This window comes from Palaemon carinicauda, chromosome 39 (genome assembly GCF_036898095.1).
Source record: "Palaemon carinicauda isolate YSFRI2023 chromosome 39, ASM3689809v2, whole genome shotgun sequence".
Classification (NCBI taxonomy): Eukaryota; Metazoa; Arthropoda; class Malacostraca; order Decapoda; family Palaemonidae; genus Palaemon; species Palaemon carinicauda.
Window position 1 is genome coordinate 45,633,205 of NC_090763.1, and position 14,699 is coordinate 45,647,903.

Below are 14,699 nucleotides of genomic sequence, written 5' to 3' on the forward strand. Positions count from 1 at the left end.
AAGTTTTCAACTAACAATTTCAAGCAGCTAACACTGCTGACTTCTTAAAAAGATAGTAAGTTTATTATAGAGGACCTATTGATTTATATGTACATGAACAAGGTTGCCGTCACTCTTTTGTCCATTTAGTTTTAAGTGAAACACTTTGGGTAATCAAAGACTTCGAATGTGTTCTAGTTTAAGTAATGAGTTTGTATAAATAATTATTTTTGTAATTGAATGTTTTCAATATTAAACTTACCCGATAATCATGTAGCTGTCAACTCCGTTGCCCGACAGAATTCTACGGGAGGGATACGCCAGCTATCACTATACTAGAAGGGGGTGTACTCACCAGCGCCACCTGTGGCCAGGTACTGCAGTACTTCTTGTTGACACCACCTCACTTTTTCCTCTGTCGTGCTTCCGGCAAGACGTTCTTGGATACGCTTCTGATTTTGGAGTATTGTTCACGGTTTGGTGAAGTATTTCTCTAAAATTTGCAGCTATTCGCTATACTGGAAACTTCTATTATTAGCTTAGCTAGCTTTTGGAGTTAATTTGATTAATTATGGTGACGAAGAGAGTATGAACTCTCTTTCACCTTTAAATGGCCGACCCTTCCCTTAGACGGAAGTGTTGGTGTCTAAGAGAGTATAGACTCTCTTTCTTAATTTTGCTTAACAAAAGTTATAGATTTATTTATATCTCTCCGCCTTTTATAGGCCTCTTCGATTAACTTCCTTTTATTATAAACTTATTAAAATTAATTTTTATATTTGTTTATATTCGACCTTTCCTAATAGTAGGCGGTCTTTTCTTGGTACCGAAGTTAATTAACATTGAGCCCGTCATTTCGGTTTTCCTGTTAACATATTATGCTATTTTAATGTTTTTGAAAGAATTTCTTTGGTAGTCTCGTACTGTTTGCAAAGTTGAACTAACGTTTTGTTTTGTCTCTGCAGTTGTTGACGTTCAGAACGTTCAACTTGCGCTCTATCGTTACGATAGAGAGAGAATTTTCACGGTGTCACGTTGCAGTAAGAGTAACCGTTTCTAGCGTTTTGTTCATTCTTTCTTAGCTTAATGGTTTTAATTCTAATAAAGGAACTTTTTATTTGGGAAATATTTCAATTTTTTTCCTTTAACAATAATATGTTTTAACGATATATATGATTGGGCTCTTCTCTCAGGTTTTAAGTCAAGAGAGAGAGAGAGAGAGAGAGTTAGAGACGGAGGGAGAGAGAGCTGGATAAACGTTTCGTTCAAGCGAGTAACGTTGTTATCGTTTTTGCTCTTCTACCTAGTCTCTTTAGGGGAAGAAGGTAAACGTTTCTAGAGTTTTATTCTTGTTCTCAAGCTTTATGCGGTGAGAGATTTTAAACGTAGTTTATTTGATCTAGTGTTTAGTCTCTTTCCAGCCACTGAATTATTTATCTTTCATTAGATTTTTCTGTTACATTGTAATTCTGTTTTCGCAATTACTAACTTTTAAGGAAGGATAGAATTGCGTGTTTCAGGTACAAACCACTTAAAGTTTCGAGTTCAGTGAAATAAGTGCAAACAGAAAATCAAAAGTGATAAGTGATTAGCGCAAAGTGTGTCAGTGTTGTGCGTGAGGGTACTTCTGTGCGTGCCAGTCGTCCTCCCAGTCCGGGACCTCTTGCAAGCTCCCAAGCCCAGGGGAGAAGCAATGTCGAAGGGCAAAAGGGTTCGGCAGGCCTTGATCGGCGCACAGAAGTATCCTCGGTGGTTGCGGGCGTGTCTTACAGAGACCGTCACTCCCACCCGCAGACGATTGAGCCCTTATTTTGCTCGTCTGCTGAAGAAATTTCGGGGAGAAAACGCTGGACTCAGGTCTCAAGACCTCTTAAACGTAAAGTCCAGACCTCTAGAGTTCAACAACCCGGATGCAGTCATTGGGTTAGCTCTGACTCTCCGCAGTCATCAGGTGACTGCACATCTCCTAAGAGAGGTAAGGCGATGCCTCAACAGACCTCATCTTCTGTTAAGGCTTTGCCTCAACAGACCTTATCGTCTGTTGATCCCAAGATGACTTTGCTGCAGTCCATGCAGTCGCAGCTTGCGGTCTTAATGCGTGAGTTTCAGGCTGAGAAGGTTACACCTCCTCCTGCGAGCGCTCCGCCTCACCGCAGTCCAGTCTGCCAGGCGTACGAAGTTGAGGTTCCTCAAGCTACCTTACCGAGTTCGGAGTTGCCAGTTACCAGCGTTGTGCAGCAACCTCAACCTTCCTTAAGGCAACCTCAACAATGGGAGCAGGAGTCTTATGCCTTGAGGCAAGATTTTCTTGCAGTTAGACCATCTTTGAGGCTACAACCTTTTGAGGTACGACAACCTCTACCATCCTTGAGGCAGCCACCTCAGCTCTCGCAGCTGCTACCTCAACTTTCCTCAAGGCGAGAGCCTCAACTCTTGAGGCTAGCTCCTCAGGAACCTCAACTCGTGAGACAGGCCCTTAACTCTCGCAGCTCACACCTCAAGAACCTCAACTCGTGAGTCAAGAGCCTCTCTCTGCGCAGCCACCTCAACCCTTGAGGCAAGCGCAACTCTTAAGGCAGGAACCTCATGCTATGAGTCAGCCACCTCAACGCATGCATCTGCCACTTTCTCCTCAACTTGAGCCTCTTCCCATTCAACTTTGAAATAACAAATGACAATAATAACACCTCATTACTTTCATAACTTGCATTTGTAATCATATACATGTATGCCTACACAAACATTATGATAATGGAGGTTATTCGTATTACTTAAATAAAAAAATATATATGTATTCCTTGCAATATATTTTTAACAAATCGCAAATATGGCAAAATATCTTCAAAACAAAAATGAATCATGGGTTATGAATGTACTGTAAATATTATGTTGATATTAAAACCCCATGCAAGCATGCATGAAGTAATGCAGTGTTGCCAACAGGGCGAGTTTCCCTGTCCTGAGGTGAAGTAGATTATAGATCGTATATTTAGTGCAGCTTAATTCTACGATTATCATGCCGGCTATCAAATTCATCAACAAAACAGTCTAATTCAATTCCCTCGGCACGTGCACTTTCAATGGACAGTAATGCGATATTACTCAATCTAGCACTGGTCATGGAATTTCTGAGAAATGTTACACGCCATGCAACATGCTCTGCTTCTCTTACAGCATGCTCTACATACAGCATGCTCTGCATACAGCATGCTCTGCATACAGCATGCTCTGCATACCTTACCGCATGCTTCTCAGTCACACATCTTTGGTTGTTGCCAACTCACTAGACTGTCAAGCAGTTTCATAACGTTGCCTTCTAGTCTGCTGCTTTTGCACCAGTGAAACCCTCACTTAGAGAACTTAACTTTTCTCGGATATGGTCCCTGTAGATGAGAAAGTGCTTTTCTCCCTCCTTCTGATATTCCCTTGAGGACTCTGTCATTTGGAGAGGAGCCTTTAGCTGCATAGCCTCCTATGGACTTTTATTTAAGCATAACATGCTTCCAGGGAAGGTAATGGTTCCACTTCAGTCGCTAACCCCGTCTGTTACCACACCTGCTCCCATAGACCTTGAGCTGTGTTGCAAGGCATGCAGTCCAAGCTTAGTCCTTGTTAGAGGATTTTTTGTTTACGGAGTCAGTGTGTCACTGGGAAGACGTTCAACAACCAGCAGAAGTGACTTGTTGTGACACAGTGCGGCAACCTCAGCAACCCGATAAGGAGTTGTCTGTACGACCCAGACAGTCTAGACAGCTTCGGGTTGTCACTGTACTTCCTCGCTTTCCCATGGTTGACAGTTCACAGACTGTGCAGCAGTACCATGATCTTGTGTCCGGCTCCGTCAGACGACTGGCTTTTAAGAGCTCCCACAAGTCGTCGCTGTCTGGAGATTCTCAGATGGACTATGGATCTGACCAAGGAACTGGGCCTCCTGGTCAATTTTGAGGAGTCTCAGCTCGTCCCATCCCAGACCATTGTCTACCTGGGTATGGATCTTCAGAGTCAAGCTTTTCGGGCTTTTCCGTCGGCCCCAAGGATCTTCCAAGCCCTAGAATGCATCCAGAGCATGCTGAGAAGGAACCGATGCTCAGTCAGGTAGTGGATGAGTCTCACAGGGACACTTTCATCGCTGGCCCTGTTCATCGTGTTAGGGAGAATCCACCTCCCCCCCCCCTTCAGTATCATCTAGCTGCTCACTGGATAAAGGACATGACGCTAGAGACGGTCTCAGTTCCTGTTTCCGAAGAGAGGAGGTCTTCTCTCGCGTGGTGTAAGAACAGCTTTCTTCTCAAGGAAGTCTACATTTGGCTGTTCAGAAACCCGACCGCCGTCTCCTCTCGGACGCATCAGACACGGGCTGGGGTGCGACTTTGGACGGACAGGAATGCTCGGGAACATGGAATCAGGAGCAAAGGACACTTCACATCAATTGCAAGGAGTTGTTGGCGGTTCTTCTGGCCTTGATAAACTTCAAGTCCCTCCAGCTTAACAAGGTGGTGGAGGTGGACTCTGACAACACCACAGCCCTGGCTTACATCTCCAAGCAGGGAGGGACTCTTTCGTGGAAGTTGTTCTAGATCGCAAGGGACCTCCTCATCTGGTCAAAAGATCGAAAGCTCACGCTGGTAACGAGGTTCATTCAGGGCGGTATGAATGTCATGGCAGATCGCCTCAGCCGGAAGGGTCAGGTCATCCCCACAGAGTGGACCCTTCACAAGAGTGTTTGCAGCAGACTTTGGGCCCTGTGGGGTCAGCCAACCATAGATCTGTTCGCTACCTCGATAACCTAGAGACTCCTGTTGTATTGTTCTCCGATTCCAGACCCAGCAGCAGTTCACGTGGATGCTTTTCTGCTGGATTGGTCCCATCTCGACCTGTATGCATTCCCGCCGTTCAAGATTGTCAACAGGGTACTTCAGAAGTTCTCCTCTCGCAAAGGGACACGGCTGACGTGGGTTGGCTCCGCTCTGGCCCGCGAGAGAATGGTTCATAGAGGTACTGCAATGGCTGGTCGACATTCCCAGGTCTCTTCCTCTAGGAGTGAACCTTCTACGTCAACCTCACGTAAAGAAGGTACACCCAAACCTCCACGCTCTTCGTCTGACTGCCTTCAGACTTTCGAAAGACTCTCAAGAGCTAGGGGCTTTTCGAAGGAGGCAGCCAGAGCGATTGCCAGAGCAAGGAGAACATCCACTCTCAGAATCTATCAGTCTCAAGGGGAAGTCTTCCGTAGCTGGTACAAGACCAATGCAGTTTCCTCAACCAGTACCACTGTAACCCAGATTGCTGACTTCCTGTTACATCTAAGGAAAGTAAGATCCCTTTCAGCTCCTACGATCAAGGGTTACAGAAGTATGTTGGCAGCGGTTTTCCGCCACAGAGGCCTGGATCTTTCCACCAACAAAGATCTACAGGACCTCCCTAGGTCTTTTGAGACCTCAAAGGAACGTCGGTTGTCCACTCCAGGCTGGAATCTAGACGTGGTCCTAAGGTTCCTTATGTCATCAAGATTTGAACCTCTCCAATCAGCCTCTTTTTAGGACCTCACATTAAAAACTCTTTTCCTCGTGTGCTTGACAACAGCTAAAAGAGTAAGTGAGATCCACGCCTTCAGCAGGATCATTGTTTTCACATCTGAAACGGCTACATGTTCCTTGCAGCTCGGTTTTTGCTAAACGAGCTTCCTTCACGTCCTTGGCCTAAGTCGTTCGAGATCCCAAGCCTGTCCAACTTGGTGGGGAATGAACTGGAGAGAGTACTTTGCCCAGTTAGAGCTCTTAGGTACTATCTAAAAAGGTCTTAACCTTTACGAGGACAATCAGAAGCCTTATGGTGTGCTATCAAGAAACCTTCTTTTCCAAGTTCTAAGAACTCAGTTTCTTACTATTCAGGCTTCTGATTAGGGAAGCACATTCTCATCTGAAGGAAGAAGACCTTGCTTTGCTGAAGGTAAGGACACATGAAGTGGGAGCTGTGGCTACTTCAGTGGCCTTCAAACAGAACCATTCTCTGCAGAGTGTTATGGATGCAACCTATTGGAGAAGCAAGTCAGTGTTCGCATCATTCTATCTCAAAGATGTCCAGTCTCTTTACGAGTACTGCTACACCCTGGGACCCTTCGTAGCAACGAATGCAGTAGTAGGCGAGGGCTCAGCCACTACATTCCCTTAATCCCATAACCTTTTAACCTTTCTCTTGAATACTTTTTATGGGTTGTACGGTCGGCTAAGAAGCCTTCCACATCCTTGTTGATTTGGCGGGTGGTCAATTCTTTCTTGAGAAGCGCCGAGGTTAAAGGTTGTGATGAGGTCCTTTAGTATGGGTTGCAGCCCTTGATACTTCAGCACCTTAGAGTTGTTCAGCCTCCTAAGAGGAACGCTGCGCTCAGTAAGGAAGACGAACTTATTAAAGGCAGAGTAACGGTTCAAGTCGACTTCCTTACCAGGTACTTATTATTTCATTGTTATTCTGAATAACTGATTATATGAAATACGGGATACTTAGCTATCCTTTAGTCATGTACACTGGTTTTTCACCCACCCCCCTGGGTGTGAATCAGCTACATGATTATCGGGTAAGTTTAATATTGAAAAATGTTATTTTCATTAGTAAAATAAATTTTTGAATATACTTACCCGATAATCATGATTTAATTGACCCACCCTTCCTCCCCATAGAGAACCAGTGGACCGAGGAAAAAGTGAGGTGGTGTCAACAAGAAGTACTGCAGTACCTGGCCACAGGTGGCGCTGGTGAGTACACCCCCTTCTAGTATAGTGATAGCTGGCGTATCCCTCCCGTAGAATTCTGTCGGGCAACGGAGTTGACAGCTACACGATTATCGGGTAAGTATATTCAAAAATTTATTTTACTAATGAAAATAACATTTTTCTCAAGTATTTAGCATTCTCTGCAAGACTTATACGTAACTGTACCAAAATTTTAGAAACTATTATATATATATATATATATATATATATATATATATATATATATATATATATATATATATATATATATATATATATATATATATATATATATATTATTCCCTTTAATATAGTGTATTGCCTAAGGCATCAGGACTTTTCATATTATGCATAATATTTTAGTGTATATAAGGTCCTAAAACTACTGCCAACACCATTGGAGATATTTATTTTATGTTAGAATAATTTAAACTCTAAGTAGTAAATAGTTGCTAGTGTTCTCAGTTTTTGTATCATTATAATAATTTTCATCATTTCATTATACAACATACCAAATTACTATTCTTGTAGAATGGTAGGCATAGGGTAAATAATGGGTTTTGGTTTTGATAATAAGGTTCTTAACTACATGGTGCTGTTGGGTAGATATGATTAGTTGCATGTTAGATAAACTAATTAACTTACAAAGTAAGTTTGTATGGTTAAAAGTACTTTTTACAACCTTAAAATTTTGGGCTAGCGTTAAATATTTTGGGTTGTAAATCATTCTACACACATTATTCAGCTTTATAACTAAATGTTAGTTGGCTTCTTAACCCTTTTACCCAGAGGCTATTTGGAACTTTCCAACCCTGAACCCCGAGGCGTTTTTGTTTTTTTTTCAAGCACATTTTGCAATATATATTTTTTTAAATGCTCTAACAGCCTTAATTTTCGTCATAGAGAGGTCAGGTTGGTCTCATTTTTTTGGAAAATGCCTGAAGTTTCTCTTAAAGTTATCAAAAATCTGCAAAATAAATGTAAATAGCAGTTTTTTTGCAAGGACGTACCAGTACATCCATGGGGGTAAAGGGGTGAGTTTTGTGAAACGTACCAGTACGTCCATTGGGGGTAAAAGGGTTAACAAACCAGGTTTGTACTTGTATCATATATAGTACTTTGCAGAGTCATGAAGTCCCTTACACATCAGTCCCTCTTATAAAGGAAACTGGAGTTATCCAGTAACAATATGCATGGTTGGGTAGGTCCCAGCTTTTCAAACAGGTGTTAGTTTTATTCTTTGTGTGTAACAGAGTTCTGCTGTCCTGAAGTCCTTGATTTTGTTGATTTTTTTACTTTTCATTTTCAACATTGTGTTTTTTTCTTACACCATAGAGTGGTTAATAATTTCCTCATTTTTGAAGATGGAAGAGGGTTTTATCAATTAACTACTGAAGTAATTAGTAGGTTATGATAATTTGGAATTCTCTGGTGTGTATGTATTGTAGTTGCCAAAACATGTGCAAGTACTGTATTAGCTTTGCCTTTGTTTGATATGAAATCTTAGTATTTTTAGCCTTTGGATTTTGGCTAGGTTGCTAAGCTCACGTCCTGACCAAGCTTTTGATTAGCATGGCTCTTCCTGCTGCAGCCAGTCTACTTAGAGGCAGTTAACTCAGTCTTGCCTTAGAGTTTTGCAGAGATTGAATTCTCTTGCTTATTTGTGGCAATATCTGACAGGCCACAAAATCTTTGTTAAAGTTCTTCCTTTAGAGGAAGTTCACAATCTGCGCACTTGAGTCATAGCTAAACAAGTCCTCATTAGCTGTAGCCCAGCCCGATGCCACCAAGGTGCCTTCCTGGATAATTGCAGAAGAGATTTCCTTTGGCAGCAACATCCTTATCACTATCAAGATGGTTTCTCCTTTTACAGAGGTTCTGCTCTCTATGGATTGATATACACAAGATGGGCAGTATATCTGTTAGGCCTAGGGACATGAGTCTTCCAATTACATATGAATATTTGGAGTTGAAGGCAATATATCCTGGGTTAGAAGGGGTTAGCTTCACATTTAGCAGCAAAACATTCTTATAGTGTAGACTAGGACCTAAGTAATGTTTTTCACTTTCCTAAAAAGTCCAGTCTAGGAACCACTCCAACTTAATTGGCCGAGTTGTCTTCTGAACAGCGGTTAGTGAAGTAAATAGTTATCCAAAGTTTATTTATGGAAAGAACAATGTTGTTATGTGACCGTGTCAACCATCAAATATTTCTAACAAGTTTTGCCACGGGTCATGAAGTCACCTCATGCAAGGAAAGTTTCCTCACATCCACACAGCTAGATTCCTCAGAGATCTTGAAACATATGTACTTATATTTCACATAAAGCTTGTCAGCAATTTTAGAAGGATGTTTGCTAAAAGGTAAAATCTCTTTTGGGCCATAAATAGCCTTAGTAAGTTCCATTTAAGATCTTAGCTTAGGCCTAATGCTCATGTAGGTCCCTATTTCAACTTACTAATCTTACTCCAGTTGCCATCAATGCCCATTGATGGTATGATGTCAGATGATTACCAATCATTCATTCACTCTTTCATCTTGAGTAACTACAAGACAAGTCAGTTATCTGAACAATTTCATAAAAATATAAACATATCAAGTATAAGAAATCAGTATGGTAGTTTATTCAAACAGTCCTTGCTATAAGTATAGCTGACATCACACCGCTACACCCTTTGCCTGTCTGTCGTTTATGTATGTGTTGTTGTGTTTATCTTGTAAGGGAATTTTATCGGTACCCCCAGAAAGTCAAGAAGTTCAGAGAAATTATGGTAGATCTTTTTTTCTTTTTTCTTATGATTTATCAAAAAGCAAGTAATCAATAGCCTTTACACCATTTATCCTGTAAAAATGGTGAATGGGAAGCAACACAAATTACATTTTTGTGCACAAAAACAGATTTTTCACATTCAAACTTTATATTGAGATGTTTCATTGGATGCAAGAGGGTTACATGTTTTTATTACTGCAGTAGGAGCAGAACAGTTGGTCACTGTTTTAGGAAAGGTCCTTGCTTACTTAATTCATCTCAATTTCCTTTTTCATCTTTTCTTATCTATTAAAATGTAGCTTTCTTAAAAGATGGTTATCTTTAAGTCACTCATAATATATAAATGCTTTCTCTGTTACATTACTTGACTATGATAGTTCCTTGTGGAAGAATAGGTTTCTGAACCCATAACATTCCCCAATGGGTCTAAAACAGATGTTGGATATTGTACTCAAGATTACACAATTAGGTTTGCCTTTAGGAATTTTTGTCACTGATCACAACTGCATTTGCATTTTGGGTAGACACAGGTCCTGATGAGACCATTAGAAAAAATATTGATAAAGATCTCAATTATCGAATCTCAGGTGTTTAGCACCTCAAACCTTGACCCCTAAATTGATATTAGTGCTAAATAATTGGTTTACTGTGAGATAAATAGAAAGAGAAAATGACCACAATGGCTCATCACTAATTTTAATTAAAACTCCATAGACCCACATCTTTTACCTCAGAGTAGATGATATGAAAAATGAAATTGTTGCCTGGCTGAGAACCTGTGATCCATCCATGCATGCACATTACATTACTATCGACTTATTATTTGCTGTTTTCTTTATAAGGTGAACTGAATAATATTTATAAACTATTTTTGGACCATGAAATTGACTAAAGCATTGAGACTTGCGTAGAAAAAATATATTTTTAGACTGTATGTTTAACTAAGAATTTTATTTCAATTTCTATATTTGTACCTGATGAAGTTTTTTAGTCCATGTTCTGCTTCATGCTAACAGTAAATATACTAACTCATAATGTGATTTGTTGTGTTGTTGTGTGTCCTTTTGTCGTGTTCGCTTGAAATTGTACATTACCATTTGTGATGCCAAGGTATTTTATTACTTTGTGCATAAGTCCACAAAGCCTAAATCAGTTCATCATTATCATCATCATAAAAGTTATCATGCTAGGTTTTTCATTTGTATAGTTAGAGGAGAAAGGAGTAGCCTACTCTCCACTCTCTTCTGTCTTGTCCCTGAGACGGGAACGAGATGTGTTCCACGAGTTCTTAAGATGAAACTTTTCACGTCCAGCATAATTAAGTATGGCATTCAGTTCATAACCCCCAATTCTCCGTTGTTTTTAGTCAGGCGATCTTGCTAACACTAATGAGCTAGGCTATAAATATATTTATTGAGAATTCCTACCACTATTTCTACAAAGTAAAATACTTTTAAAAGAACTTGATTAATTTGTAGTCTGTTTTGCATTTACTTGAAAAATATTTATTGCACTCAGGTTCTCATTTATGAAAAGTATTTCTTTGAAGATTAATTTTTATTCATAGAAAAGATAATTCCAATCTATTACTTTTTCTCATAAGCAGAGGATTATATTAGCATTTTAGCAATTTCAGTTTTGTAATCTCTAAGCTCTTATAAAAAAGAATTACAAGGACAGAATAAAAATTCAAAGATCATTACATACCACAAAATATATCTCAAATCCATTTTACCCAGACTACTTTGTCCAATTTTGACAGAACATGGATGCCTTACACTTAAAATATGCATAATAAAGTTGTAGAAGATTGAACTAAATTATGTGTTTTGATATAAAATAGAAAACGAGAAGAGGGAGATAAACTATACAAAAAGCTGGTTGGTTAGGTAGAGTTAGCCAGTAACTCCTAAGAAGGTAATTCTAGGTAAGTATGTTAGGAAAAATACAAATTACTTAAAAATTTTTGATGTTTTGATATAAAATGAAAAGCTTAGTCATGATTTGATGTCCCTAGAGAACTAGAGAAGTTTACATTTAATGTGTTGTCAATGGGGATACTTACACATTCTAAATTGTTTTGAAATCTGTATCCGGGATTTTTTAAACCCGTTATTTTTGTTCCTAGTGGGCTATTTCAAGTTATTCTGAAACGTCGAAGGTATTGCTAGAAGTTTTGGTCCAGCAATTTGGGATGAATTGTGGAATAACTAAGGCTTTAGACCAGTTCAGAACTTGATCATGTTTTTTCAGGATTAACTTCTTATCCCATAATTAGAAAATGCTTGAATATTATTAAGTGAGAGTTTTGTGGTACATAATTTATAATTGTATTTTCTTAAAAGATGTTTTCATTATTAGAATATTCTGTTGTTTTATGCAGTCAGTGGCAAAGGTAAGCATAATTATTTTATATATTTGTGTAATGTAGTTGTGCACGATCTTAAGAGTGCTTCGCTAATATTTTGCACTGCATATATATATATACACATATTGCATGTCTTAAGATGTTTCAATCTTTTTTTTAATCATGATGAAAATGTAAATGAAATAATGTTCTATCTTATAAAACACCAGAAAAACTGAAAATTAATGCAAATTGAAGCTAAAGTAAATTTTTGAACATTGGGAAATATGAAAAAAACAATATATTGATCAATACCATGCAAAAAGACTGAAAACCTTGTAATCAGCAAGAAGTACATTTTCTAGTCAAAAAGTTTTCACTATTTTTTAAAATTTAAACTACAAAAAACATGCGATTTACTTACTAATTTATTCAATCAAAATATAGAAATAACGTATTTTTATTCAAAACTAAGTAAACTTTATCAAACTGAAATAAATAAATATAAACAGAATTCCTTCGGTGCCATCAAAAATCTAACAATTGCTATGCAAGTATTCTTTACACAAATTTACTGTGTCATTCAAAATGATTTGTTTTACGCTTCCTAATACTATGAAAAAACACCCAGTAGGATATATTAAAAGTAAAGCATCCCAATGTAGAAATGAGAACTTAAAATTTGTCTCTCCAGTTTGCCATTATTTTTCCATATTTTTTAAAATGTAGCTTATCTACTATCGTTAAACAAAGGTTATGACAGTGAAATTGTTTAAAGCCTTGTCAGAGAAATATGACATCATGAAAAGGAAAATCCATCATAAGATTGTATGAAGGCTAAGAAAACACAGTACCTCAAATTTATTCCAGTTGCAACTGTTTTGTTCTGCACATGTAGTAGTATATTCTGTGAATTTACTAAGTTATTTACTGCAGATTAAAATCTATTACTGTACCATAATTTCCATGTTTGGTTGTACAGTATAACTTCACTGACCCATGTGAATAAAAATGATGAATGAAAGCACAGTAAGTTCCCTATGAGGTTTGGCCTTCTATATTGCAACCAGGGTTTGCTAAGGTGTATAAATTTTTCTTAAGAATGTCACAATACAAATATTAGATTGTTTTATTACTTTGCAGTAAATACCATATTGTTAAATTTATGAAATGCAGTTTGATTTTTATATGGATATGATCATGACATGCCGAGGAAAAAAAACAGCCAGTAATAATTCATAGTTGCTTTTTTTTTTTCAAGTCGTCTTGTCAACTTCGGCACCAATCATTTTCCAGTTGTTAGATTCTCTTTTGATTATGTTCCTAGCTGAAATATGTTTTATTTTCTCTCTTAGAATAAAAGCACAGTAAGTACCCAATGAGGTTTTGCCTTATATATTACAAGCAGGGTTTGCTAAGGTGTATAAATTTTTGACAAGAATATTACAATACAAATATTAGATTATTTTATTACTTTGCAGTAAATAAATTGTTAAATGTAGGAAATGCAGTTTGATTTTTATATGGATATGAGACATGCCGAGGAAAAAACTAAGCCAGTAATAATTCATAGTTGCTTTTTTTTTTTTTTCAAGTCTTCTTGTCAACTTCGGCACCAATCATTTTCCAGTTGTTAGATTCTTTTGATTATGTTCCTAGCTGAAATATATTTAATTTTCTCTCTAAAGAATTAATAATTCAGACCAACTCATGTGAGAGTTGAGGATTTAAATTTAGGTGGTCTACTTACCAGTAAATTGCTAAATAACAACAATGATGGTCATACTTATCATCTGCACAGTAGTGTTGCTCATCTGTTGATTGTATGTTAGAACGCTTATCCGCAATATAGCATAGAACTGAAATTGCATGGTCAAGATATGCATAAAAGTAGTTTTAGAAATACTGTACATATTTGTTTTATAATGCACAGGAGAATTGATCATTGATTGAAATAATTTTTGTTTATTCTAAGAGGAAATCTTAACCCTTTTACCCCCAAAGGACGTACTGGTACGTTTCACAAAAGCCATCCCTTTACCCCCATGGACGTACCGGTACGTCCTTGCAAAAAAAATGTTATAAAATTTTTTTTTTCATATTTTTGATAATTTTTTGAGAAAATTCAGGCATTTTCCAAGAGAATGAGACCAATCTGACCTCTCTATGACAATAATTAAGGCTGTTAGAGCAATTTAAAAAAAATATACTGCAAAATGTGCTGGGAAAAAAATAACCCCCTGGGGGTTAAGGGTTGGAAATTTCCAAATAGCCTGGGGGTAAAAGGGTTAATATATTTTTTTCTTATGGATTTGGATTTCTGGAATTAAGGTCAAATTCCCTGGCTCTTGGGCTAGGAAAGCCATTCAGCATTGAAGTTCAACTTTGGGAAAATCTAACTATTGTACTATAATGTACAAGCTAAAAAAAAGTTAAGATAATAGAAAGGAAGAAACTAGCAATGCGAGAAAATTAGATGCAGCAAGGAGCCAAATATCCAAAGTTATGCTGCAAAGACTTAACTAATGCCTAGATTTTATTGCTTGAGTTGCCGTTTAGACACTGTTGGTGATTTATTATTCCCGATTTAATATCAAAATAGGGGCCTTTAAGAACCAGAATAAAACACTACAATTCCTTATCACAAATTATTTTCACATACTTTACATTTACTTCCATACACACATTATAATACCCTGTTTGTAAATCTTATGATTTGTATGTACAGTTACATAATTATTCTTGGTTATAAACTAATCTTACACATAATAAACTAACTTGAGTTTATGAAAAGCACGTGGATAACTTCATTATAGAAACTCCATTCACTTAGTTCACTACCAGGGGAAATTA

The 14,699-nt window shown here is 37.9% G+C and overlaps 1 protein-coding gene across 2 annotated transcripts in view; it reads left to right on the top strand.

Moving 5' to 3' along the window:
* LOC137631154 (ADAM 17-like protease) overlaps positions 1 to 14,699 on the top strand; it is a 71,012-nt gene that overhangs the window by 54,036 nt on the left and 2,277 nt on the right. The gene's annotated exons all lie outside the window — the stretch shown is intronic.